At 48.8% G+C, this 23,694-nt stretch overlaps 1 pseudogene; it reads right to left on the reverse strand.

The window, feature by feature from the left end:
* Nucleotides 1-4,296: 4,296 nt before the first annotated feature.
* On the reverse strand, nt 4,297-15,519 carry LOC134369019 (histone-lysine N-methyltransferase PRDM7-like; annotated as a pseudogene).
* Between the last annotated feature and the right edge of the window lie 8,175 nt (nt 15,520-23,694).

The following is a 23,694-nucleotide window of genomic DNA, read 5'->3' on the forward strand; positions in this document are numbered from 1 at the left end:
CAGCGAGTAGGACTAATGGTCCCAGAAGGAGCGCGGCTGTGAGGGCGTCGTGTCCATCCATACTCGGGTGGCCACACGGCAGAGAGCAGGTGTCCGCGAGAGCCCTCCTGACCGACGGGCGGAGCAGCGGACCCTGGGCCGCGGTGTGTGCGGCCCGTCTCGGGACCCTGCGGGCCGGGTCCACACAGCTGTGGGGCGGCGAAGCCTGGAGCCCGGGAGCCCGGGGCTCGCAGCCGCACCGCAGCGTGAGCCCCGGTGACGTGCGCCAGGCGCGGTCCGGGGCGGGAATCAGGACGGGGAGGGAGCCAAGTAGCGAAAGGGGCAACCGGGGTGCCGCCCAGGGCCAGGCTCTGCCAGAGGCTGCGCGACGGCCGCCGTGAGCCTCCCAGCGCCCGGGCACCGCCGCGCGCCCCAGGCCACCTGCTCGCCGGGGCCCAGCAGCCGCGCCGCTCCCCCCGTCCAACGCCCCGCTCTCTGCCGGCGCCACCCGGCCCACCAGCCACACCCGCCACACCCGCCACACCCGCCACACCCGTCACCGCTCGGCTTCACTCGGCTCCATCCGGCCCACCCGCCACCGCTCGGCTCTACCCGCCACCGCTCGACTTTACTCGCCACCGTCCGGCTCCGCTCGGTCCCATCCGTCAGCATTCGGCTCAGATGGCAGCCTGAGGGTGGGGTGCAGGTGTAGGTCCTGCAGAGCGACAGCTGAGGGGCAGGTGTAGGTGCCGCAGAGTGACAGCTGGGGTGCAGGTGTAGGAAGTGGGCAGCTGGCAGACAGGAGGTTTGCCCCTACTTTAGCTGGTTCCCGAGTGTCCCCCTTGTGACCGCATCCTTCACCCTCTCCGCGAGCCAGATGGAGCCTGTGAGCAGGTGGGAAGCCGAGCGTGCAGGGCGTCAGCAGTCCAGGGGATCTGCCATCACCGGACAGGGGCTACCTGAGCAGAGCTTGAGCCACGACGCCAGGTGTAGCGGATTGAATCGTGCCCCCCCAAAACTCATTGCAGCTTGAATTGTGTTCCCCAAGTTTTATGTATTAGAAACTTGGCCCCCACTGTGACTGTTAAGAGGGTGAGAAATCCTATTAGGATAATTGAAAGGAGGAGCCTTAAATAGGTGATTGGATTGTAGGACCGTGCAGTAGTGAATGGATTAATAATGGTGGTAGGCGTTTGGTTCTGAGGGCTTTAAAAGAAGAGAGAAAGAGTCTGTCTGTCTGTCTGTCTGTCTGTCTCTCTCTCTCTCTCTCTCTCTCTCTTGCTTCTCACCATGTGATCTGCTTGTACCCACCGGCTGCCTGCCACTTTCCGCCTTGAGTAGAAGCAGCATGAGGCCCGCGTCAGATGCAGCTGTCCCAGAATCCTGAGCCAAATAAACCTCTGTTCTTTATAAATTACCCAATCTCAGGTATTTCTGTTATAGCAACACAAAAATGGGCTAATACACCAGGGTCTGTGACTAAATTTTGCCACATATTGGCTGAGTTCTTGGGTAATTTGCCAAGAAATGGAGATTTTTATAATAGTGTGCTTATGTACAAATATATCACTCTGTATCTCTCACTGGATAATTCTCTCATTATATGAATATCTTACTATATAAATATCTCAGCACATATAGCTCACTGTATGTATCTCTCACCATATGAATATCTCACTATAACTATGTCACTATATATTTCTCTCACTATATATATCTCTCACTATATATCCCTCACTATATGAATTCCTCACTATATATATATATCTCACTTTATATCTATCACTGTATATCTCACACAATCAAACTCTGCTCTCTTGTACTTTTCCATCTATCAGAGTATTATCGATGTCACTGGCTGCTTCTGAGTTTATGTGGGTTGACACACATGGAGTTTAGGACAAGGTAAGGCAGATGTGCTCAGTGTCAGCTCTCTGAAAGTCATCAGCTGGGGGACACTGGGGTGAATTCTGAGATGTGTGATGGTTCCCGCCCACCTCCGGGCACCATGGGTACATTGCTGAGGGTCAGATTGGACAACGGGTAGATTGTGGTGACAAGATCCACCCAGGGGAATGTGGGTGCCCAGACACCTCAATCCCAACACCCGGCATGGTCCTGTGACTGCCATCAATGGCTGCACTTCAGGCGCTCTGGGGATGCTTCTTTTTTCATTCTGGCAAGTTGATTTGAAATTCTTATGTGGTCTTCATAGGGTTCAGGGCTACCTGTGATCCATGTGCAGGCCCCTTCTCAGTCTGGCTTCCACTCTCGTCTACTGAAAGGAAATAGGCAATGTAGACAGGGTTGTGATTCTCGGTTGGAAAGCAAGATACAGGAGTTTTGAGAAATGGTTTCAGCTCCAGAGCTGTGTGGCCCTGAGCCCCACCCCAAGACCCCAGGGGGTGGGTTCTGTTGATGGGAACTGCAGGGACAGGGAGGCCAGTATTGCAGGGGTTAGTGTTAGGATTACGCTTCGAGGTTTAGGGCTGGATATCATGGTTGTGGTTAGGGTTGCTTCTCAGGTTACCTCAAACACTTCCTTACCTTGAAAGGGCCCAGGCAAGCGCTTCCTCTACTCAGTCGCATTTTTCTAGGATCCGAATTGGCTCCAGCATTTTGTTTAAGATTCCCCATATGACCTTGTGATGTATCCAATACAGTCAGTCTCCAGCATGTTGTTTAAATCCTGTAACCCTGAACCAGCAAGTGGATGTTTCGGCAACCTTTGATTTCCTTCCTCAGCATTCTGAGCACAGCAGGACAGCCACGACACTTCTGCAGGGATGACTTTTGGCACTTTTCTTAGAGGACTTAAATGCTGTTTTTGCGACTCTGGGTTTCATCACAACTTCATTGCTTGTGATGCACTTGCCAACTCCAGGTCTGCCTGGCTTTTTCTGTGAACTCACCACCTCTCTGTCTCTCTCTCAACAGCAGAGTCTGATCAGAAATTGGCTCCCACGTTGAATGCTGTATGACAGTCACAGCCCTAAGGGGCACAGGACTTCAAGTCTGGGCCTGTGTCCTGCCCACCTAGCTCCCTTGAGTTGTGCCTAGACAGGGCCTTGAGTCACGTGGGGCACCCAGGCCAGGCAGTGCCCCCGAAGCTCAGAGCCCACCTGGCACAGGATCATCAGCTTTCTCCCCTGTGCCCGCCGGCCTCCCACTGAAGACACACTCAGTCTGTGCAGTGACCTGGTTTTCTTCTCTGTGTGAGGGCTCACTCGCAAGAGGGGACAGGGACAGGAGGAGGAGCAGGGGGTGTAGTGCCATCCCCATCTCCCCCCAGCTCTTCTGTGGAACCCTGGCCCTGGATACCAGCCTTTTATACCCTGTCCTGTGTTCCCCAGCTTCAGACAGGTCACAGTGGAGTCCCAAAAATGTTACTCCCATGACTCCATCCATCTACGACCTCCTAGAGCATTCTCCTCCTGAGTCCCCGCCCAGGCAGACTTGTCCCATGACTCCTTCCCTTTTCTAGGCCCCGCCTCCCTCTCCCCCATTTCAGAGACTTAATTTTACAGGTGGAAATTTTGGGACTGGGGGAGAGGACCTATGCAGGAGCATACCCTGATTATATGTAGGGCAGCCTCAAACCCAGATCCCAGCAGTCTCCCCCCGCCCCCCTTTCACTGTTTCCCGGAGCTGGAGGAGGAGGGACCAAGAGCCCACAGCTGGTGAGGGCTCTGTCATTAAAGGGTTTGGGACCACCCCACCACTGAAGCCCTGCTCTGTAAACGTGCCCCAGATCCTGGGGCTGCAATTGCCCCCTCTGCTATGATACCTGATACCCAACCTGATGACTTTACCCATAGAGAAGAAGTTGGGGCCTTGGCCAACTGGTTTCCTGACTCCTTTTCCTTTTCTCTTGAGTTCCCACTCGTGTCTGTGCCTGGCTTTCACCTCTGAGGCTACAGAGATGGGGGTAACGGGAGAGACCATGGGGCGCTGGTGGGGGTGGTCCCCTCCTGACCCATCCCTGTCTCCATCTCCTCCCCTGGTTCTCTCCCTGGGCCCAGGAGGTGATTTAAGTGGGACTTGGTTCCCGTGAGACCCGGCAGAGAGTCTGAGTTCCCGTGGCCTCCCGGACTCTCTCACCTTCGGAACTGGGGAAGAGGTACACAGCCCGTGCTGCAGGTTTGTGTGGGAACAACGTTTATTGGAAAAGGAGGCCAGAAGAACATAGAGGGGAGCCATGTGGGACATGGAGGGGATCTGTACCTGTCCATAGCCCGTGAGCCCTAAAGGAATCCCGGCCCCCCCACATTTTCTGCCTCGTCTCTGGTCATGAAAGTGGAGGGTGTGTTTGATCGCTTACATCTTTTTCGACACTCCTGGGGAAGGCAAGAGGTCAAAAGACGTTCTCTGAAGCCCCCTCAGTGCTGGGGCGTGGAGGTGTGTGGTGGCCACCTCTCTCTCTGTTGAGATGTGGTTTTATTGCTGGGGCTTCTCCCTTGTGTGTGTCCTCTGGTGTAGGATGAGGCCTGACTTGTTACTGAAGCCTCTCCCACACTCTCCACACTTGACTTTTGCAATTCTTGAGATTCCTAACCCCACAAATAATTTGCCTGTGTCCTCTGGATGCACTTTCTGGCCTGTTCTGGACTCTTCTTGAGAACTCCCCATTAGTCCTTTGGGTGGGCTGGAAAATGTGTTTGAAATTCTCCTCTGCTTTGTCCTTTTATATAAGGGGTTGGGCCCTTCTTTGACCCCTTGACCTTCAGCCTTGTCATTCCAGCTGTGTGGATCAGAACGTTGCTGCTCCTGATTCTGACCAACTGGATGGAGATTCCCTGGCTGGAGAAGTTCTCTTGCAGATGTCCCTGGGAAGGTCTGAGAGGAGTGATTGTGTTCCACATGTTGCCTGAGGAATTTCTGACTGGAGAAGGCCAGAGGGCTTGAAGAACATGGGTGGATCTCTGGCTTTTGTTCTGCTGAAAGAGGAAGTTTTTGGTTAGGCGAGATGTAGACAACACTGTCTGGGACATCTGCTTTGTTGTATGGTAAGGCCTGCTCCCCTAATCATTCCTCATGTGGTAACGCCTGCTGTCTCCCACCGAGTGTTCCTTTACAGTCTTTTTTCATTCCATTTTTGTTCTCTACATCTTCCTCAGAAACCCAGAAATCCTAGGTCAAGGGCCTTGTCTATGTATCAGCCAAACCAGGGACCTTCAGTAGCATCAGAGGCAGCTTCAGTCTTTATACAGAAGGAACTGCAGTGACTTTGCCACACACACTACAAGTATCTTCTGGGTCATATCATATCGTCTTCTCCCCCTAATCTCTGGGTACTTTTCCTGATAGAGCATCTGCAGCTATTTTATTCTACTGAGAAATAATAACTGACTTTGGATTACATAGATGGTGATAGATTTTGGATGTGTTGAACCCTCAAAACTCATGTGAAATTCTGATCCCCAATATGGCAGTGTTGGGAGCTGTTTGAGTCATGGGGGGAAGATCCCTCATGAATGAATTAATGTTCTCCCTGGAAGGTGGCAGTAGTGAGTGAGTTCTCACTCTATTAGTTCCAATGAGAGCTGGTTGTTTAAAAGACCCTACCACCTCCCCCATCTCTCTTTCTCATGCTTCCTCTTGCCGCTTGTACCTGCCAGCTGCCTGCCACTTTCCACCATGAGTAGAAGCAGCCTGAGGCTCATGCCAGATGCAGCTGTCCCAGTATCATAAGCCAAATAAACCTCTGTTCTTTATAAACTATCCAGTCGCAGGTATTGTGTTATAGCAACACGAAAAGGAGCTGTTATGGATGGACTCATCCTTAGTGACTTTTCTTATGAGGGAAAAGGGATCTATAAAGTCAGGAACCACTTCTTCTGTAGATGCACAAATGTAGAAGGCAGTGTAGAGTAGTGGTTAAAGAACACTGAATTTGAGTTTCCCCCGTCAAAGACATTTAATTGAGGACTCTTGTGTACCTGGTTCTCCATCAGGAAGTGGGATTCACAGTGGTCCAGTCCCCCTTGAGTAAACGACTCTGGTTCCTGCTGCCTAAACTAGATTGTGAATTGCTTCTCTCTCTGTCCACAAATCATAAAATGAAAATATGTCCTTCCTTGGGTGACACGCCAAATATTCCTACTTGAGTTATTTCATTCAGTCTTAGGCCATTTCAAATTTAATAGAAAGTTCTGTTTTAATTATATCCCTAATCAGACTTCTTACCTCCTGACTCCCACCTTTATCCAAACCAACATCCTCTCTTACCTGGAGTCTAAAGTGGACTCTGATGGGATTACCCACTGCAGTTTATTTTCTGAAAATTAACCAAAACTCCACAATTGTTTCCATCTTAGGAAAATCCCCAGTTTCTGGGCAGGAATCATGGGCACTACATGTCCAGGCTTCTGTGTATCTCTCTGACCTCTGCTCTCTTCTCTGCTTCCTTCACCTGGGTGGTCTCAGCCATTTCTCAAACACACTCACTCTCTCCTGCCTCAGGGCTGTTGCACGAGCTGCTCCCTCTGCCTGGAGTCCTTTGCCCACAACTCTGCACCTCTCAAATGTTATGTCCTGAGAAGAACCTTCCCTGACCGTCCCTTGTCACACCCTCCCTCCCCTCATGATGATCTCTAGGCTCTTTTCTGGATTAGTTGTCTTGAAAGCACGAATCACTGTCTGATATGCACATGCCTGTGCGTGTCTGCGTGTTTCCTTAATTCACGTGTCAGCTGCTCAAGAGCACATATTCTGATCATCCTGTTCTGTGTGTATTTCCTGTTCCTGGAACATCGTCTGGCACAGAGTAGGAATTCACGTGACAACTAATTGAAATAATGAATGAATGAAAAACAACATATGCATGTTATTTAGGAATATGGAAGAAATTAAGAAACAATTAAAAGAGCCAGATGAAACTGCCTTGATAAAAGAGCTGGTAGGTGCTTGAGACTTGTTCTTTGTCTCTAAGCTCGTCAGGACTATATGTTGTTATATATTTTTCATATAAAAAGTTAAAAAATAAAATAAGAACAGAAATTTCAAAATATAAATTGTCCCTAAGAGTCAAAGGCAAATGAAATGAATCCTTAATTTCAGAAGCACCTGATTTGAAATTTTTCCATCTTTAGACTGCATTTTACTCTACTTAAGAGTTGTACCATGAAAATTCCCAAGGAGAATTCTTTCTCTTCTGTTCTATTTAAAGAATAATAGTGGTGCCCACCTCTCCCTGCTGTGAGCTCTTTCTTCCACTTGCTGTCCCGCTTGATACCCAGCTCCTGGCCATATTCATCCCCGTACCAGACCAGCAGTTCACAGCCCGGCCTGATGACCTGGCAAGTTCGATAGAAGATCTGCCCGTGGTATTGAAAGGCCACCAGGTTCTGCTCCTCATCATCCCGGGCACAGTTCACATACCTGGGGTTGAGGCAGACAAAGGGACAGAAAATAACAGCCAGTGAGTCTCCACTACCTGCCAGGGCCGTGTTGGGCTTGTCACCAGATGGTCAAGGCCCCCATGCTGTGACGGGCCATGCCGTTACCCTCCTCCAGGAACCTGCTGTTCATACCTAAGCCTCTTTCTCCAAGTCCTGCTTATGGTGCTCATCCTGCCTGGAATGCTTTTCCCCCCCTTGCCTACTTATCCATTCTTCAAAGCCCAATTACAGACTTACCTCCACCTTGATTGGCCATAAAACACTGACTTCTCACTTCTCTAAACTCTGAATCGATTTCTGCTCATAGCACAGAATTTGGTGTTTGATCAATCATGTACTCCGCTTCTGGATTAGCACACATCATTCTTTACTCACCCCAAGTCTATCTTCTTTTAAGAGACCTTTCTCTAATCTCCCATAGTTTACCTAGGTGCCATTCACCTGCCTCCCTGGGTTCCCATAGAAACTTAGAGGTCCCTTTGTCCTAGCATGGAAATACAGAAAAATAACAGCATGTCCATATTCTTATCTTCTAATAAAATGAGAGTCCCTCATGGAAAGGGGCTGGTCCATGCAGCACAGAGGCCCGTGACCACCCTGCAGCTCACTTCTCAGGCTTCAGGTTTTAATTTCATTGAAGCTGGCAAGATTTCCTGCCCTCACAGATTAAATGTCCCTTGTTTTAGGTTGTCTTGGCCTTGTGTACTTCTCCTATAATCAAATGTTTCACATCTCCGCGCAATAGTCCTCCACGAGGGCATGGGTTGTGTGATCTGTTCATGTGATGTACTCCATTTTCTAAACAAGAATATGGTAAGTGCTTAATAAATGCTGATTAGATCAATTAAAGTGCGAATCCAGCATCCCCAATGAATCTAGGCTCCTCAGCGTTTATTCTGGTGCCCCAATTTTGTCTATCATAGAGATTTAGTTTTTTCATAAAAGAAATGGTAATATTTATATTTTATCTCTTTTTTCCTGGATGTTCATAATATGAAAGAACATTGTAAGGAGAACAGAGAGTGTAAAAACCATCGAGGGAGGCATGCTGAGGAGGAAAGAAGCCGAGCTTGAGAGAGATGAGTGTCCCTGCTGGAACCCGAAACCTATTGGCCTTACCTCATCCAGTTGGCCCGAGATTTGTCCTTTCCATCCACATACTCATAGCAGTTTCTCCCCTTGGTGATCTGAATTTCAGAAAAATAAGTTAGTCATTTTGGGTTTGAGGGGCAGGTAATAATCAGAATTATTTTATTGTACTGTCATCGATGCATTTTGAGCCTGCATGGATTCAGCCGCCAATGGTGGCACATGCTGTGTACTCCTCAGCATCATCTACACATCTGAGTTGATTTGTCCAGTCAGAGCTGAGGCCCCATAGGGAGAATGCACTTTTTCTGTCTCTGTGCCACTTTTCTCCCACTCACCCACTGACCTTTAAATAGGAGTTCCAGGTTCATGCAAAGACCACTAAGTACACAGAGCTAACCATGTTGCCAGTATCCATGTTCTAGCATGTAGAAGGTGATGTCCCACCAAAGGCACAGAAGGGATATAGGAAGCCAGAAGATGGGGTAAGATAGGCCCTTCTCACCATCCAGGAGTAGCCACTGTTGGCTGCCTCTTCATCTTCTGTGATCTGGCCCTCAAAGGGGCCAAAGTGCAGACCCAGTGGAAGATCGGATGCCTCATTCCATACTCCAAGCCCGGCCTCAGGGATGCCCGACGGCCCAATTCTCAGCCCAGGGGGCAAAGTGAGGGCTGAGCGGTTGGGATGCCCCTTGTCCACTGCACTGTCCTTTACAAATGTAGGGGGTCCATGAGCCACACAGCTGTCGATGAAGAAGTCCTGGCATTTCTCACAATCTGGAGGCGAGAGCAGCAGGGATTTGGAAAAGTATAGTGCATGTTCCTGGATATAAAGAGCTTCAGAAAGAGCCCAGCAGTTACATAATTTAGCCTCAATCCTGTATCCCAAGCCACCAGAGTAAAGGAATGATTTGGGGTCAAACAACAAGATAAAATTATTCTACCGGGATATAGCCTTCTCCATGAGTGGGCCAAAAGGGTCACTTACACAGGTAGTCATCATCCTGAGGCTCATCGGCCTCTTTGTATGACCGACCCTTTCTTTCTCGCAGGCTGTACACCTTCACTTCAATCTCCTTTCTCTCGAGTTCTACATTGGAGAAGAGTAAGTGAGTGAAGTTAGGAGTCTGGAGTGTTTGTTTCTGTTTTTTCAGAAGATGTGAAATCTCTTACCATCAAATTATTATCTATCCTTCTACATACTCTGGCTCCCCACCCCTTCAGTACCTCTTAACTATTATTTCAGAGAGACTAAGACTCCACACTGACTACAGATGCATAAGTCAATTTTAGTTTCTGGATTCCCATGATCAGATTGAACCTCCCAAACTTTCTACTTACAAAACAGTTCATTCATGCATTTATTTATCCACAAAATATTTGTTGAGGGTGCATTACATATTAGGCATGGAACAAAGGCATGGATGTACAATAAGAAAATGTGGTCTCTATTATCACAGTTGTATGTATCAGTTCTTTTATATTTAATTTAATGCTTTTAAAACATATATGAGCTATATGTGTTTATCTTCATTTTACAGATTAGCTTTAAGGAGTGCAGAGAATTTATAATGTCTGCCCAAGGCCCTAATGATTCTGCGTGGATTAAAACAAGCGTGTGACTTCAGAGTTGGTGTTCCCACATGCTATTCAGTACAGTACCTAACTTCTGGTCTCAGCATAGTCCAGCTTAAGTGCAGGCCTATTGAAAGTCTACGCCACGTATCTAGACCATACTCACCAACTTTTCTAAAGGACCTAGAGGGGATAAAGTCCCCAAATTATTTTCTCTTACCCAATTTTTGTCTAGAGTGCCGTCTGGAGGTACTTGCTTCTGCAGGAGGGGACACTCGTTTCTGGGCCTTCTCTGAGTCACTTGTGTTCAGGAAATCTGTTGTTCCGGGCAATTTCTTCCAACTAGATTCATTACTTAACAGTGCCCTGGACATTCCCTTTAATGTGAGAGTCACATATTAAAAACCAACATACATTTATTTAGTTTCTTAGGGCTTGCAACATGTATTCACATGTAGCAGTTTTGTTCAACAGTCCCTTGAAAAACCTGGAGTGTCTGAATACCAGAGAGAAAAGGAAAGGCCTGATTGGGTAGTGACTCCAGGACTAGAACCCATGTCTTAAGGCTCTTTTCTTTCAACTTTCTCTATATACGTGAGAGTGAGGGAGGGAGAATATTTTGGAATACTAGCAGGAGACTCAACCAGGTCTGTGAAAGAAGGAGGTAGGGGCTTATAGAGAAAAAGAGGGGATCTTCTATGAACTAGTAGACTTTTGATGGAAAGAGAAATGTAGAAAAGCACAGAGGGTACAACACACATCTAGAAAATGAACAGTGAGGTTGGGAGGAGAAGAAACAGTTGGTATAAATGTATGCAGACAACTAAGAAAGTCATGCTAAGAGTTGCAAACTGCCATAACCAGGAAGAAATATTTAACTTTGGAATTGAATGAACTGGTTCCTGTACCAATTCTACTTAAGGAAGGGTGTACTATTAGTTAATTCTACTCAGCTTTCTGATCCACAAATTGGCATGCATTCTCATTCTTAATGGTATAGTGAACATGAAATGCAATAATGTTCACCAAAGTGTTTTGTGAGTTGTTAAATACAGTGCAAACATGAGATTAATAATTTCTCTTATAGTCCTGACATCGATTTACCTCCTCAACCATCTCTACAGTTGAAATCTAATTCAAAGATATTATCTTCAGCATTACTTGACCCTGTTACACGTATTTTAATTTGCAAAACTTGGAATCATTCAGAAAACATTCAGGGGGCCCTCAGGGGCTCTAAGCCTCGCCTGGGACTCCTGAGAAAAATCGGGTATGGACCATGCTCTCAAAGAGCTCACAATACAGAAGCAGCAGGCTAAATAAATGATTCGAAACAGCATGACATTTGCCTAATTTGGGCCCAGAGAAAGGAGTAGTTACTTCTTCCTACAGGGAGGAGAGTTTAAAATCAGTACCAGGATGCATTTCTACTGGATAGTGTAAAGTACATGAAGTGCTAAGTCATTTTCCTATCTGTTGTTTCTCAGTCAAACCTCAAACTTCTCAGGGCCTGGAGCAACTTTCTCACATCTGAATGCATCCCTTGTGAGAGAGTAGGAACTTTCTCCGTCTTCCTCTGGGACCGTGCGCAGTGCAAATTGACTGTATATTTGCAAGTTTCCCTCAGAGTGTCTTAGCGTATCTCTCACTTAGCACAGCAGACAAGAATTAGGTTGAAATAATCAGTCCGATGAATAATGTAAAGGTGTCCGGGTAAGGCAGCATGAACTTTACAAAACACGAAAGTTTTAATGAGCTTGTAAGTACTTTAGAGAATGAAGGAGTATTGGATTAGACTGAACCACTACTGACTGTGATCTCAAACATTTCTGTAGCTCTGTTTTTTCATTCACAAAATGGTTATAGTTATAGTTGTAAGGTTTGAGTGAGTTTATTCATGTAAAATGCTTAAAATAAAGTCTGAAATATTGCAAAAATAAAACGAGTGGTAGTGATTATTGTTGCTCTTCTTATTAACTCTTAAAATGATGATGTCAGCCATTGTGCTAAAGAGATCAGAAAAGAAAGGCAGCAGTCCTAGGATACTCTGCACATTCTCCTTCCCTTCCATGTGTTTGGATCTTCCATGAGGAAGATTGACTTGTCGATAGGAGTTTTCAGTTACTCACCTTCTGGTGTTTACTCTGTCCCACTCTGAAGGCCGCCCGAGGAGGTTTGACTAAAAGGTGATGAGAAATCAGTGTTTCGGTCGGTAAATATTTCCCAGCTCAGAAGATTCTCATCAGGGACAGAGAATTCTGAACTAGAGTGACAATTCCAAGTATTATCCACGGGTGATTTGAAAACGGTTTCTGAAGTAACATTAAGACATTTGCTTCTATTGGAGGCATTGCTAATTTTCTTAAAATGTTTTTTTTTTTTTTTTAAATTGAACCCTGTATCTTGGTGTTAACACCACACTCTCACCAACTGAGGTAAATGGTCACCCACGACAAAGCAAAGAAAACAACACCAAACCTCATCTCTGCTTCTTCTTGTGTTCACAAGGTTTCCATTACATTTATCTTTTAAAAAATGAATTGGCTTAACTTTCATGGAAAAACGCTAAACAAAACCACACAATGGAGGAAAGGACAGTCTCTTCAAGAGACGGTATGGCGAAAAGTGGATCGCCATATGCAAAAGAATGGAGATTGACCCTTATCTTACACTACATACAAGAATAACATCAAAATAGATTAAAGACCTTAATCTAACACCCAAAAGTATAAAACTCCAAGAAGAAGACATAGGAGAAAGCTTCAAGAAATCGAATTTGGCCATGATTCCTTGGAAATGACACCAAAAGCATCAGTGACAAAAGCAAAAATAGACAAAGAGACTATGTAAAGCCTGAAAACTTCTGAGCACTGAAAGAAAAAATCAGTGGAGTGAAAAGGCGACCTACAGAATGAGAGAAAATATTTACAAACCATATGTCTGAAAAAGTGTTAATACCTAGAATATCTAAAGAACTCCTACAACTCAACAACAAAAAAAACTCAGTTAAAAAATGGGTGCTATGACTGGATTTTGCTCCTCCAAAATTCATATGTTGAAATTCTAATTCCTGGTGTGATAACATTGGGAGATGGAGCTTTGGGGAAGTAATTAGGGTTAGATGAGTTCATGAGGGTGGGGCCCTCATGATGGGAATAGTGCTTTTACAAGAAGAGGAAGAGAGAGATTCCCCCCAAGAGGTGGAAGCAACCTAAATATCCATCAACAAGTGAATAGATATAGAAAATGTGGTATATAAATACAATGGGCTATTATTCAGCCTTAGAACATAAAGAAACCCTGCCAGTGCTATGACGTGGACAAACCTTGAAGACATTTTGATAAGTTAAAGAAGCCAGTCACAATAAGACAAATATGGCATGGTTCACTTATATGAGGTATCTAAAGTAATCAAATTCATAGAAACAAAGTAGAATTGTTGCCAAGAACTGGGGCAGGAGGAAATGGTGTGTTGTTGTTCAACGGGTGTAGCTTTAGTCATGCAAGATGAAAAAGTTCTAGCAGTTTCTTGCACATCAGTGTGTATATAGTTAATAATATCAAACACTCAAAAATTGTTAGGAAGGGTAAGTTGCCGTTGTGTGATTTCTCATAAGAAATCTCAAAAGGAAAAAAAAATTCTTGTAGAAATCCCACAAGATTTCTCGATAAGAGACGATAAAGTGACTAAGGTGGGGATCAACTGAGTGCAGATAACGATGTATGACAAACCATGGGGTTAGTCATGTCTTCTTCTAAGACCGTTGATCCAGTGACTGACCTATTAAGACATTAGGGTTAGAAAGCTTTTTGGTGGATTTACAGTTCAATGAAAGTTTAGTTAATTTCCCGCTGATTAATTAACAATGTCTAGCAAAACCAGTCTTTCTTTTATTACTTTAAAGAATGATAAACTTTAAACATATAGAACAGTGTGGAGAATAATGCTGGAAAACCTATAAATCCATCACCATCCAGTCCTATTTCAACATTCGGACACAGCTGATGGAAATGTTTTCATTTCGACTTTTTATTTCAAAATTCAAAAATAGACATAAAACAGACAAAAGAGCTAACTATGACGCAGTGAAGCCACCTGCCAGCCCTTCCTCCTTCTCTTGTGATAATAACTTCTGAGTTTGGTATTTCTTACTCACATTCAGATTTTTATACGTTTAGCACTTATTACTGTATCTGTAAATAAAATATGTAATTAATTTACAGGTTTAAAACCTTTATATGAATAGCCTCTTACTGAATATAATGTATTGCACCTTGCTTGTTTGTTGAACATTTACGCTTTTGAGAGAACATGGTCTCCTTTGTTAACTCCTGAGATAAAGCCGAGACATCAACCCAGGATGGTTTCAGGAGGTCACCTCTAATTCCTCCTGGCCCCTCACCTTTCTGTCGAGGTGTCCATTCTTCATCAGAATCCTCAGTGTCATCCACATGGTGCTTGGTCTGCCTTTGGTGACACAGGAAAGCTGGTTGAGAGGCTCCGACACCTGGAAAGAAGCCAAATCTTTGTCCTAAAAGGGAAGTGGTGAGAGGAGGAACAAAGGGTGGTGGCAATGGAAAGCACCACAAAGCCAGTGTGGCTCAGCGCGTGCTGGGAGAGTCTTGAACAAGGTCAAGATGTGAGCTCTGCATGACTAGTGCCGATACTCGGCTGTGCACTGACAAAAAAAAAAAAAAAAAAAAAAGTTGAGGAAGAACAAAATTTCCCCTCCAGATTTGTCTCCATACAGAAGGGAACTGTGGGCCCATGCAGCTGCCTAAGAGAGAGCCAAAATAACACGGGGACAGAAGACCTGTTTTATATTTCGCAGGCCGGTCTGCAACCAGCACTTGAAGTTACCTAAATTAATCAGCACATTATCGTTCCTTCTCACATTCCTATAGTGAATTTTCTCCAGTTCTCCCATCTCTGCCCATTCTTCCTTGGAGAAGTATATGGGAATGTCTTTGGAAGCATCTTTAGCCTAGAGAAAATAACATAGTTCATCAGTGATTTACTGCACACATCACAAGATCGAGTGGGGCCTTTCCTTCTGCCTTGTAATCTTAACAATCAGAACATAGGCTGGGGTCTTGGGGTGGTCTCTGTGAAACAAGGATAAAGATGTTCATTACCTCCCTCCCCAGATTGTGTTCTGTTTGAGAGAACACAGCATTTTCCTAGCTCTCCCCAACACAGAGAGTTTGATTCTTGTCTCCTTTTCTCCCTCATGTCCAGACAGGACCAATTGTCCCCATTGCATGCACATGCACAGCCAGGGTCACACAGAGTTGCAGACCACAAGTCTGTGGCCCTCCAGACACCAGCTGCTTGTCACTAGTACCCCCTCTCCATCCTTCGTACAAATCCTGCTTGGAGCTTCGCTCGACTTCCCCCACCTCTCACCATGGGCTTCCGCCCTGTTCTCCCTGCATCTCCCTCAGGGTTCTCCTCCGGGGAGCTGTTGGAGCTCATGGTGCCGGGACAGGATGGCAGGCCCTGCTCCACCTCCAAGGTAGAGAAGGTCCCGTGAGTCTCCCAGCTGCAAGGCCAAAGCTCCTGTGGAAAGAGAGGTTGTTGAGAGGGGGCCACAGCCCAGACCACTGCCCAGAGCCAGGCTCTGTCTTCTCCACTTGGCCAGGGTGTCCAGACCAGGAAGATGTGGGGACCCTGCAAGGACTGGAGGGCGTTGGGGAGGTCTGGGGGCTATTGACGGGATGGGGGGGTCTCTGCTGGCCATCACAGACCACCTAATGTAAGCTGTTTTGTTTCAGTTCCCCTGCATCTTGATGCATCTGAGGAAGGGTGGCAAAGGTGACTGAGGGTCAAGGCTACGGGTCTTCAAGGGGATTCCTGAGGTGTGAGGGCTAGGGGAGTCCCATGGAGACCTTGAGGGCCCCTGACTGGTGGGACTCAGGTTACCCTGACCAGCGGGGCTCTCCTCCAGCGAGAGGAAATGAACATTTCTCATAGGAAGGCTTCCGGGATCTCCACCAGGAGATTCTGGAAAAGTCTGGGAGTAAAGCAGCCTGGATCTCTAAGGAGCAGCAATCCCTCAGGCTGAGGAGATTGGGGGTCTCCAAGGCCAATGAGATTTGGGGTCTCTCAGGCTGAGGTTCTGGGAGTTTCTCAGGTCGAGGGGATTTGGGGTCTCTCAGGCTGATATTATTTGGGGTTTTTCAGGACAAGATTTTGGGTCTTTCGTGCTGAAGAGATTTGGGATGCTCAGGTTGAGAGGCTTTGGGATTCATCAGGTAAAGTGAATTTGGGGTCTCTCAGGATGAGAGGATGTGGCATTTTTGAGGCTGAGGAAACTCGGGGTCTCTCAGGCTAAGGAGATTTGGGGTCTCTCATTAGGGGGCATTAGGCTCTCTGACACTGACGTTATTTGGGGGTCTTTGAAGCTGAAGGACGTTTCCAGGCTGAGCAGGATCTCTAAGGTTGGGGAAAATTGGTCTCTCTGTGGCTGCGGTATTTAGGGTTTCCCAGGCTGAGGGGGTTGGGGTGCCTTAGGCTGAGGGGAATTGTGATTCCTCAGGCTTAGGGTGTTTGGGCTCTAAGCATTAGAGGATTTGGCGTTCCTGTGGGTGAACGGTAGATTTGAAGGTGTCTGAAGCTCAGGTGCGTCGGTGTCTCAGGCCGAGGGGGTTTGAGGTCAGTCCAGGTTAGCGGATTCGAGGTCTCTTGGGGATCAGGGGATCTGGGGTTTCCCAGGCTGAAATTTGAAGGTCTTGGGCTGAAGGTTTACAAGGGTTTCTTACTGCACGGCAAAGACTTCCCGAGTTCCTGTCAGTCTCCCTGGCTTTCTCCTGCCGCGCGGCCCATCCTGGCTTGGCGCCCGCTCGGATCCTCTCAGGAGGGAGACGACCGTTGAAACGGCCACGCAGCCGCCGGTACCACCAAACCGCCAATCCGAGCTCCCGCCAATAAGCGATCAGGAGGGGATAAAGGGGCAGGGAGTAGGGCGGAACCTAAACCTGTCAGTAATAGGCACCGCTTCTTTCCCGCCTGGTGTACGATCCTGCCCCAAACCTCAGGCATTCGCCACTCTGGGTACTGCGCATGCGTCAGTCAAGAAGCCTCGAGTCCTGAAGAGCAGTCTCTCAGGTCGTGACCGGCCTTACAGGCTTGTCATGAGGCACATATCTGGCTCTCAGCACTAGCGTAGCCTTGCCCCGCGGTCCTGTCCACAGGGGATCTCAAAGGGGTTAGGGTTAGGAGTTATGTTTTGGGTGAGGGTTAGGGTGAGGGTGAGGGTTACGTTTAGGGTGAGGGATAGTGTGAGGGTTAGTTAGGGTTAGGTTAATGGTTAGGGTTAGGGTGAGGGTTAGGGTTAGGGTGGCTCCAGAGGAGGATCCTACCTGCCACTTCCAGCTCCTTCTCAATTATGTTTCTGCAATGGGGAAAAGAGATAAATCTCCTGAAAACAGTGACAGATGTAGCTCCAACCTCTCAAAGAGGTGGACCCTTCCCACAAGTGTGGGCTGTGTTTAGTGACGTCTTCCAAGAAGGACATCATGGGGGAGAGAGTCACTGAACAGGGACAAACCTGACAAACACTCTGCAGCCAGGTGGCCAGGATTGGCGTCCCCAATGGAGGGTCAGGTTGGCAGCAAGTGCCTTTGACATGAGGTGCTGAGGGGGACACCCTGCTCTGTGGTCTACCCCCAAAACCCTTAACCCCGTGTCAACCTGAGAAAATCTCCAGACAGAGGACATCCTACAACCATTGGAGCAGAAGAACTACACGCAGTCATAGCCAAGGAGCCTGAGACGTGAGGACTTTACGTATTTGTTTCTTCTGGGCATTGGGGCAGGAGGCCTTCAGGGAAAGCTAGTGAAATCAAACGAGGTGAGGAGTGACAAGCATGTAACAGTGTCGGCCCTCCAATGGGACAGGTGCCTACACTCACATCACGGGTGGACTGTGGGAAAAGGTGGCCAAGGGCCAGGGGCTACCCACTCCAACATCTGCAAGTTTTCTGAAAGTCTTAAAGTTTTCCAAAGTGAAAAGATTTTTTAAAAGCTTAAGTAACATCCAAACAAACCCCAAAACCTAGACATGAAGACCCTAATCTGTAAGTGGCACCTGTTTCTGGTGGCAGGATTACACGTGGCTTTTATTTTCCTCTCTTCTGTGTTTTCCAGACTTTGCATAAGGAACCTATGTACAGATACTTTTAAAATGAAGAAAAGCATCCTTTAAAACATGAAATCATTTACAAAAACATTTTTTAAGATTTTTCAGAAGGATTAAACAGCTGGAAGCTTTGAATGAGGTGTCAGTGGATGGGTGGTCACTCCCGGCACTCACCTTGTCCATGGATCTGGAGGGGCAGAGCCGGTACCTGTGGCCCCGGAGACCAGTCAGGCACCGAGTGGTGGTCCCCGTGTCACACAAGCAGTGGCCTAAGCGAGTCACGGTGGGTAGTGGGTGGGATCCGGACGCAGGGGCGATGGGTGGCCTCAGCAGCCCCCGTCCTCAGGTGCCCGTCTGAGACTGCACGCGGGGCAGCTCCTGCCCCCACCAGCCTGCAGTGACCGTGCAGGCCATCCACGGGTGTGGGGTTGGGGTCGGACTCACCTCAGCTCTGACGTGTGGCCCGTCCTGCAGGATCTGATTGTCCATGTGAGGGATGTGAGCCACCCCGAGACGGAGCTGCAGAAAGCCAGCGTGCTGTCTGCCCTGCAGGGCCTAGGCCTGCTCGCCCCGCTCCTGGACTCCATGGTGGAAGTGCACAACAAGGTGGACCTGGTGCCTGGGTGAGCGAAGGACCCAGTGCCGGCTGAGCATCCCGTTCCCCAGGTGTGGCCAGCAGGCGGGCAGGGGTGATCTCAGGACAGTTCCTCGTTCCCAGCCTGGGGTTTGCCTCCGCCTCTGCCACCTCTTTTCACTCTTCCATGTCCTAACCATCCGGTGGGGCTGGTGTCTTCACCTTGCACCAATTGAAGTGTCACAAGCCGGCTGTGGGTGGGTGACAAGGGGACCCTCTTCTCGACAGGTCATCCCTGAGGCTGAGCCGGGTCTGTGTCCTCTCTGGGTCTGTGTCCTACCCTGGCAGGTACAGCCCCACAGAACCAAACGTCCTGGCTGTGTCCACCCTCCTGGGCCATGGGCTGGAGGAACTGAGAACTGAGCTGGAAGAGGCGGTTTTGAGAGCCACCAGGAGATGGGTCCTCACCCTCCGTGTCCGCCTGGCAGGGGCCCAGCTCAGGTGAGCGGCCTTGGCGGGCGGGAAAGGGTGATGACCTGGGTCCCAGCGCCAGGCCCAGAACTGGGCCTTTGGGTGTTTGGGGAGAGCCACAAAACAGGCAGAGCACCCCCAGCTTTAGATGTGCAGGCATCAGCTGGGATTATTTTTTTTAATTGATTATGCATATTCATGGAGCACAGAGCTATCCCCTCCTGTGCCCAAGATGTGATGATCAGATCAATACTCTCAGTGTGCCCCTCACCACAAATTGCAGTTATTCCCTGTGTCCCCACCCAACCTCTCCCCAGCGTCCCTCCCCCTGCCCCCCTCCACCCTGGCAACCCTAGGTCTGTTTTCTGACTCTGCAAGTAGCTGGGATGTTTCTGAAAGGACCTGAGCTGTGTTAATGACTCAGCCTGCGTACACCAGGTGCCTAATCTGTGCTCATGGAAATTCTTGGGCTACATGCTGTACCTCCCTGAGCAACACAAGGAGGTCTGAGCAGGGGCTTGGGGGTGACTAGGCTGTCCTCCAGGGTATTTATGCTGAAACTGACCAAATGGGTGGAGGGTCCTCACGGTCTTCATGGAACGTGCTTCTCCGTCCCCAGCTGGCTGTAGAAGGAGGCAACTGTGCAGCAGGTGGACGTGATACCTGAGGACGGGGCAGCCGATGTTACAGTCACCATCAGCAACGCCACCTATGGCAAATTCTGGAAGCTCTTTCTGGAATGAAAAGACACCCTCGGCCAGCGAATCGCATTTTTCCAGCATCAGAGCAGAGCAGGCCACCTCCGCCTGTGTGTGCCTTGGCGTCTGCTGCCAATGACGACACCACGGTGGGGCTGGTGTCACCTCGGAGTGGGCGGCTGGAGTGTCAGCTCTGAAACATCCAGGCCAGCCATCAGTGCGTGGCAAGAACTGGTTTCCCTCTGGGATGTTTCAGTGACGAGGTATTAAAAGCTTTGTTCTGAGGTGCCTCAACTGGCATTTCTAGTTCTTTCAGCGCGTGCTGGGCACCGGGTGTTCACGGACTCAGAGACTGCCCTGCTGTCCCCTTGCTGGTGTCGAGACACAGCCCAGAAAGCTCCCCACAAAGGTAAAAGAGAAAGAAAACAGTTTTATTATTGGAAAAGCAACAAACCAGGAACACCGCTAAGAGATCGCAGAGAAAGAGAGAATCTCACCTTCCTAAATGCAGGTGGATACAGCCCATCACATACACATCCATTGTCTTTACCCAAAAGAAAAGTGAAACTACTTGCATCTTTTCAAGGAGTGGGAAATTACCTCTTAGAGCAAAACTCCAACGAAGGCAGGGAGACAGGGCCCCACTTAATGCTCACGTTGCACAGGAGGCTTCTCAGCTCCTGGAAAGACATTCATGGGATGCACAGCTGGCCCCAGGCTCATTCAGATTTTAAAGTGATCTGCAGAGTCGCAGACACTGAGGGAGCCCTGCGATGGCACGTTTTCCTAAGGAAATGCCTGAGAGAAGTCGGGTAGTGTCCTTTTTCCCTTTTGGCACTAAGGAAAAATCGTATTTTTTTCTTAGGTTTACATTCAACTTATAGTGGTCAGTGTTTTTGAGTTCCAGAATTCAGCATTCAGGGATAAGTTAAAAAAAAAAAAAAACAAAAACAAAAAGAAATCTGTACCCCTCTCCTGAGTGTGTGAATGGGGTGCGTGTGAATTTCTCCAATGGCGGGCCAGGTGGCCCTGCTGTACACACAGCCCTGCCAGACACACGGCCCCTCCTGTTCCTTCCCACTCCCCCCAGCTCAGTACCTGTCCTTCCCACACCTCTCACAGGTGAGGAGAGTAAGCTCCAGGGCTGGGGCCGTGTCCTGGGACCCACAGGTGAGGACAGAGCTTGCACGTGGTCCCAGCTGCACCCTCTGTCTAGCCCTTTGCCCCCAGCCTCACAGGGTGGATGACACGTGCAGGTCGCCCAGGCTTTACTAAGTGGAGCAGAACAGCCCCCTCGTCTGGGACAGGGACCAGTAGGTGAGGAGACCACTGAAGGCCTCAGGACTCGGTGGCTGGAGACGGGTGCTTCCCCCAGCCCATCTGGTTCACTGGGCTCTGCTGTGGAGGAGTCACTTCACCGCAACTTTGGAGACTCTCCTGTGGGCTGTGAAGCATCGTGCTTGGGCAGTGCCTCCTGGGGGCTCGTGGGGTACAGCCCACCGCTTGCCAGCCTGTGGCCATCCAGGGGCTGTGCCCACTGTGCTCCTAGGAGCTCTCCCAGACACCCCCTCCTGGGACTTGCAGGGCCAGATGGATCCCGAGACCTCTCCCCATCTGCAAGGCCAGCTTGTCCTCCCAGGTCTGGCTCCAGACTGTGTCTGGTCCTGTCCAAGTCTTCCCTGTCTGGGTGACACAGGAATGGCCGCACGGGGTCTGGTCTCCTGGCTGTCCTCCAGCACCCACCTGGCCACTCTCGTGGTCTCCACCCTGACTCAGACACTGAGGGAGAGCGTGGCCCCCACTGCTTCCTCAGGCACAGCCCAGTGAGAGACCCCCTGCAAGGAGCTCGGCAACACAGTGGCCTTCATGTGGGAAGCGAGAGGGTCTCAGGGAGCCCAGAGGGGAGGGTGGGGGCCTCAGGGAACCCAGGGGACAGGGTTGGGTGTCTCAGGGAGCCCAGAGGGGAGAGGGGGGTCTCAGGGAGCCCAGAGGAGAGGGTGGGGGTCTCATGCAGCCCAGAGGAGATGGTGGGCGTCTCAGGGAGCCCAGAACAGTGGGTGGTGGGCTTCGTGTGGGATAGGCACAGGTGTAGCACCCCATCCTTCGCAGCTCCCAGTGTCTCCAGTCTCCTTGCTTTGCTGCTGGGCCTGTCCCTTCCCAGTTCCTCAATCTGGCTGTACCAGAGCACTGGGGTCCTGAGAACAAACCCCGTTGGGTGGGAGGAAAGCAGGACTCAGAGGAGGGGGTCTGCGTTGGGCTGATCCCCATGGGGGCCCCTCTCCCGGATCTGTCACGTGACGGGTTGCGAGAGAGCCCGAGGTGCACCCGTGCCACATAGATCCCCTTGAAAACGTTATCGGGTAGTGACACAGAAGCTGCACTGTCTGCTATGAAGGCGGGAAGGTGGGCCAGACTCAGCCCTGCACGGGGCTGGCGTTCTGTGCACAGAGCAATGGAGTCCCTCCCCGCCGGAAAGCTCTTTCTGACAGAGCATGTCTCTTTGAACTCAAAAGCTTCAGAAGTTCGTCTTTAAAATTCAATACACAACCTTTACTTAATGTCCCCATGGCGGAGCTTAAATCATGCAAAACTCAAAACTTTGACCCAATCCTTGAGTTTCTATGACAAAAGTAACCTGAGGAGGAGAGAGGCAAGATTTTATTGTTTTCTTTTAACTCTGTGATCTGAAAAAAGTGTTCAATCAAGGTAACATTTTCTAGATTCTTCCCATGGATTATTCTGAAATCTACCAAAATTGTCTTGGCTGTTTCCATGGTCACAAAAACCCATAAAGACATTTGACTTTAATTTCTTTTAATCTCTGAAATTAAACGAGTCATGCTGAATAGCACAGACGACGGAATCATGATACGGGTTTAGTGGAAACACTGGCCAGTGTCATAGACTTATCCTTAAACGTGTTCCTTCATCTCCATCGTGCTCTTCCTGAGCATCAAGCTTTGGGCTGCTGGATCCAGGAAAATCATGGGTCTGAGGTAGCCAGTGGGTGGTGGCCCATGAGTTTGTCCTTCTGGATTTCAGGTACCTTCATAGAATCATCGCAACTGGATACCAAAAGTATAAGCAGATTTTCCTCTGGAGAACGACTAATTGGATTCCAAACAACACACGTCAACGTAGTTTAAAGAATTATTTTTAAGACTATCCTAAGAAAACCTGTCTTGTTCCAGAACATGGACAAACAAGAATCCCTAGCTGGGTACCCTCTTACGAGGGAACTGGAAGACAACTTATGTCTGGTATCCATTATGTGGCTGAGAATTTAAACCACCAGCTCTGAAAAACTAGATGTACAGAAGGAGGTATTTCTGTGATTTTGGGGTTTGTGAAACCTGGACCCCTCAGTATTGGGAAGTGAAGCAAAAACCCACTTGGAAAATGTCACATCACCCAAGGACGGCAGGCCACAGTGGGGGAGTCTCATTTGTACCCGTTGGCCTTTAAGTTTGGAGGTGACCAACTGCCAACACAGGCCAATGCCACTGAAAGAAGAAATTACTACATTAATCAAGAGGATGGGCCCGTCACCGCACACGGGGCTGTGGGGAAAGCCCTGGTGTGTGTCAGGAGGCAGGAAGGGGCGACGGAGAGCCTGGGTCACAGCCTTTTCTGGAGCTTCCACAGGAGGGGAAGGCAGGCTGCGTGGACAGCTCGGGGCTGGTGAGTTTGTAAAACCACAGTGGGCTTCTTGCTGGGGGTCCTCTGCTGGCCTGATACCCAGCCCTGAGGTGACTGAGGGCAGGGAG

The sequence above is a fragment of the Cynocephalus volans genome, unplaced genomic scaffold (genome assembly GCF_027409185.1).
Source record: "Cynocephalus volans isolate mCynVol1 unplaced genomic scaffold, mCynVol1.pri scaffold_35, whole genome shotgun sequence".
In the NCBI taxonomy this organism is placed as follows: Eukaryota; Metazoa; Chordata; class Mammalia; order Dermoptera; family Cynocephalidae; genus Cynocephalus; species Cynocephalus volans.